We start from the raw sequence: 5,812 nt of genomic DNA on the forward strand, positions 1-5,812 counted from the left end.
CACACGGTTAAGAATATGATCACACGGATCAACTTGTGTGTCTAGGGGTGCCCCTTGCCCCCGTATATAAAGGATCAAAGGGGGTGCGGCCGGCCAGGAGGAGGGCGCGCCAGGAGGAGTCCTACTCCCACCGGGAGTAGGATCCCCCCCCCCTTCCTAGTTGGAATAGGATTCGGGAAGGGGGAAAGAGGAGAGAGAGAAGGAAGGGGGGCGCCGCCCCCTCTCCTTGTCCTATTCGGACTAGGGGGGAGGGGCGCGCGGCCCAGCCCTGGCCACCTCTCCTCTCTTCCACTAAAGCCCACTAAGGCCCATATACCTCCCGGGGGGTTCTGGTAACCTCCCGGTACTCCGGTAAAATCCCGATTTCACCCGGAACACTTCCGATATCCAAATATAGGCTTCCAATATATCAATCTTTATGTCTCGACCATTTCGAGACTCCTCGTCATGTCCGTGATCACATCCGGGACTCCGAACAAACTTCGGTACATCAAAATGCATAAACTCATAATATAACTGTCATCGAAACCTTAAGCGTGCGGACCCTACGGGTTCAAGAACAATGTAGACATGACCGAGACATGTCTCCGGTCAATAACCAATAGCGGAACCTGGATGCTCATATTGGCTCCTACATATTCTACGAAGATCTTTTATCGGTCAGACCGCATAACAACATACGTTGTTCCCTTTGTCATCGTATGTTACTTGCCCGAGATTCGATCGTCGGTATCTCAATAGCTAGTTCAATCTCGTTACCGGCAAGTCTCTTTACTCGTTCCGTAATACATCATCTCACAACTAACTCATTAGTTGCAATGCTTGCAAGGCTTATGTTATGTGCATTACTGAGAGGGCCCAGCGATACCTCTCCGACAATCGGAGTGACAAATCCTAATCTCGAAATACGCCAACCCAACATGTACCTTTGCAGACACCTGTAGAGCACCTTTATAATCACTCAGTTACGTTGTGACGTTTGGTAGCACACAAAGTGTTCCTCTGGCAAACGGGAGTTGCATAATCTCATAGTCATAGGAACATGTATAAGTCATGAAGAAAGCAATAGCAACATACTAAACGATCGGGTGCTAAGCTAATGGAATGGGTCATGTCAATCAGATCATTCATCTAATGATGTGATCCCGTTAATCAAATAACAACTCTTTGTCCATGGTTAGGAAACATAACCATCTTTGATTAACGAGCTAGTCAAGTAGAGGCATACTAGTGACACTCTGTTTGTCTATGTATTCACACATGTATTATGTTTCCGGTTAATACAATTCTAGCATGAATAATAAACATTTATCATGATATAAGGAAATAAATAATAACTTTATTATTGCCTCTAGGGCATATTTCCTTCACCCCCTCCTCCACTCCTTTATATACGGGGAGGGAGGCACCCCCTAGAGACACAACAATTGATCCCTTGGATCTCTTAGCCGTGTGCAGTGCCCCCCTCCACCATAATCCACCTCGATCATATCGTAGCGGTGCTTAGGCGAAGCCCTGCGTCAGTAGAATAGCATCATCGTCACCACGCCATTGTGCTGACGGAACTCTCCCTCAAAGCTCGGCTGGATCGGAGTTCGAGGGACGTCATCGAGTTGAACATGTGCAGAACTCGGAGGTGTCGTATGTTCGGTACTTGATCGGTTGGATCGTGAAGACGTACGACTATATCAACCACGTTGTGCTAACGCTTCCGCATTCGGTCTGCGAGGGTACATAGACACAATCTCCCCTCTCGTTGATATGCATCACCATGATCTTGCGTGTGCGTAGGAATTTTTTTGAAATTACTACGTTCCCCAACAGTGGCATCCGAGCCTGGTTTTATGCGTTGATGTTATATGCACGAGTAGAACACAAGTGAGTTGTGGGCGATACAAGTCATACTGCTTACCAGCATGTCATACTTTGGTTCGGCGGTATTGTTGGATGAAGCGGTCCGGACCAACATTACGTGTACGCTTACGCGAGACTGGTTCTACCGACGTGCTTTGCACACAGGTGGCTGGCAGGTGTCAGTTTCTCCAACTTTAGTTGAACCGAGTATGGCTACGTCCGGTCCTTGAGAAGGTTAAAACATCACTAACTTGACGAACTATCGTTGTGGTTTTGATAAGTAGGTAAGAACGGTTCTTGCTCATCCCATAGCAGCCACGTAAAACTTGCAACAACAAAAGTAGAGGACATCTAACTTGTTTTTGCAGGGCATGCTATGATGTGATATAGTCCAGACGTGATGAGATATAAGTTGTTGTATGAGATGATCATGTTTTGTTGAAGTTATCGGCAATTGGCAGAAGCCTTATGGTTGTCTCTTTATTGCATAAGATGCAAGTGCCAAATAATTGCTTTACTTTATCGCTATGCGATAGCAATAGTTGCAAGAGCAATAGTTGGCGAGACGACCATGTGACGACACATTGATATAGATCAAGATGATGGAGATCATGGTGGCATGCTGGTGACGATGGAGATCATGATGATGCTTTGGAGATAGAGATCAAAGGCACAAGATGATGATGGCCATATCATGTCACATATTTTGATTGCATGTGATGTTTATCTTTTATACATCTTACTTTGCTTAGTTATGACGGTAGCATTATAAGATGATCTCTCACTAAATTTCAAGATAAAAGTGTTCTCCCTGGGTATGCACCGTTGCCAAAGTTCGTCGTGCCCAGACACCACGTGATGATCGGGTGTGATAAGCTCTACGTCCGTCTACAACAGGTGCAAGCCAGTTTTGCACACGCAGAAATACTCGGGTTAAACTTGACGAGCCTAGCATATGCAGACATGGCCTCGGAACACTAGAGACCGAAAGGTCGAGCGTGAATCATATAGTAGATATGATCAACATAATGATGTTCACCATTGAAAACTACTCCATTTCACGTGATGATCGGTTATGGTTTAGTTGATATGGATCATGTGATCACTTAGATGATTAGAGGGATGTCTATCAAAGTGGGAGTTCTTAAGTAATATGATTAATTGAACTTTAATTTATCTTGAACTTAGTCCTGATAGTATTTGCATATCTATGTTGTAGATCAATAGCTCGCGTTATTGCTTCCCTATGTTTTATATGTGTTCCTAGAGAAAACTAAGTTGAAAGATGATAGTAGCAATGATGCGGACTGGGTCCGTGATCTGAGGTTTATCCTCATTCTTGCACAGAAGAATTATGTCCTTGATGCACCGCTAGATGACTGACCTATTACAGGAGCAGATGCAGACGTTATGAATGTTTGGCTAGCTCAATATGATGACTACTTGATAGTTTAGTGCAACATGCTTAACAACTTAGAATCGGGATTTCAAAGACGTTTTGAACGTCATGGACCATATGAGATGTTCCAGGAGTTGAAGTTAATATTTCAAGCAAATACCCGAGTTGAGAGATATGAAGTCTCCAACAAGTTCTATAGCTAAAAGATGGAGGAGAATAGCTCAAGCAGTGAGCATGTGCTCAGATTGTCTGGGTACTGCAATCGCTTGAATCAAGTGGGAGTTAATCTTCTAGATAAAATAGTGATTGAAAGAATTCTCTAGTCACCATCACCAAGTTAGTAGAACTTCGTGATGAACTATGGTATGCAAGGGATGACGTAAATGATTCCCGAGCTTTTCATGATGATGAAATCGATGAAGGTAGAAATCAAGAAAGAGCATCAAGTGTTGATGATTAACAAGACCACTAGTTTCAAGAAAAGGGCAAAGGGAAAGAAAGGGAACTTCAAGAAGAACGGCAAGCAAGTTGCTGCTCAAGTGAAGAAGCCCAAGTCTGGACCTAAGCCTGAGACTAAGTGCTTCTACTGCAAAGGGACTGGTCACTGGAAGCGGAAATGCCCTGAATATTTAGTGGATAAGAAGGATGGCAAAGTGAACAAGGGTATATTTGATATACAGGTTATTGATGTGTACCTTACTAGTATTTATAGTAGCCCCTAGGTATTTGATACTTGTTCGGTTGCTAAAAAAATAGTAACTCCAAACAGGAGTTACAGAATAAATAGAGACTAGTTAAGGGTGAAGTGACGATGCATGTTGGAAGTGGTTCCAAGATTCATATGATCATCATCATACACTCCCTATACTTTCGGGATTAGTGTTAAACCTAAATAAATGTTATTTGGCATTTGCGTTGAGCATGAATATGATTTGATCATGTTTATTGCAATATGGTTATTCATTTAAAATCAGAGAATAATTGTTGTTCTGTTTACATGAATAAAACCTTCTATGGTTATACACCCAATGAAATTGGTTTGTTGGATCTCGATCGTAGTGATACACATATTCATAATATTGAAGCCAAAAGATCCAAAGTTAATAATGATAGTGCAACTTATTTGTGGCACTGCCGTTTGGGTCATATTGGTATAAAGCGCATGAAAAAAACTCCATGCTGATGGGCTTTTGGAATCACTTGATTATGAATCAGTTGATGCTTGCGAACCATGCCTCATGGGCAAGATGACTAAGACTCCGTTCTCCGGAACAATGGAGCAAGCAACAAACTTGTTGGAAATAATACATACTGATGTATGCAGTCCAATGAGTGTTGAGGCTCGCGACGGGTATCGTTATTTTCTGACCTTCACAGATGATTTGAGCGGATATGGGTATATCTACTTGATGAAACATAAGTCTGAAACATTTGAAAAGTTCAAAAAAAATCAGAGTGAAGAGGAAAATCATCGTAACAAGAAAATAAAGTTTCTACGATCTGATCGCAGAGGCGAATATTTGAGTTACGAGTTTGACCTTCAATTAAAACAATGTGGAATAGTTTCACAAACTCATGCCACCTAGAACACCACAACGAAATGGTGTGTCCAAACGTCATAACCGTACTTTATTTGATATAGTGCAATCTATGATGTCTCTTACCGATTTACCACTATCGTTTTGGCGTTATGCATTAGAGACAGCTGCATTCACATTAAAAAGGGCACCATCTAAATCCGTTGAGACGACATCGTATGAACTGTGGTTTAGCAAGAAACCTAAGTTGTCATTTCTTAAAGTTTGGGGTTGTGATGCTTATGTGAAAAAGTTTCATCTTGATAAGCTCAAACCCAAGTCGGAGAAGTGCGTCTTCATAGGATACCCAAAAGTAACTGTTGGGTACACCTTCTATCACAGATACGAAGGCAAGATATTTGTTGCTGAGAATGGATCCTTTCTAGAGAAGGAGTTTCAATCGAAAGAAGTGAGTGGGAGGAAAGTAGAACTTGATGAGGTAACTCTACCTGCTCCTTTATTGGAAAGTAGTTCATCATAGAAATCTATTTCTGTGACTCCTACACCAATTAGTGAGGAAGCTAATGATGATGATCATGTAACTTCAGATCAAGTCACTACCAAACCTCGTAGGTCAATCAGAGCAAGATCCGCACCAGAGTGGTACGGTAATCATGTTCTGGAGGTCATGTTACTTGACCATGACGAACCTACGAACTATGAGGAAGCGATGATGAGCCCGGATTCCGCGAAATGGCTTGAGGCCATGAAATCTGAGATGGGATCCATGTATGAGAACAAAGTGTGGACTTTGGTTGACTTGCCCGTTGATCGGAAAGCCATAGAAAATAAATGGATCTTCAAGAGGAAGACGGACGCTGATAGTAGTGTTACTATCTACAAAGCTAGACTTGTCGAAAAAAGGTTTTGACAAAGTTCAAGGTGTTGACTACGATGAGATTTTCTCACTCATAGCGATGCTTAAGTCTGTCCAAATCATGTTAGCAAATTGCCACATTTGTGAAATCTGGCAAATGGATGT

Source organism: Triticum aestivum, chromosome 4A (genome assembly GCF_018294505.1).
Source record: "Triticum aestivum cultivar Chinese Spring chromosome 4A, IWGSC CS RefSeq v2.1, whole genome shotgun sequence".
Classification (NCBI taxonomy): domain Eukaryota; kingdom Viridiplantae; phylum Streptophyta; class Magnoliopsida; order Poales; family Poaceae; genus Triticum; species Triticum aestivum.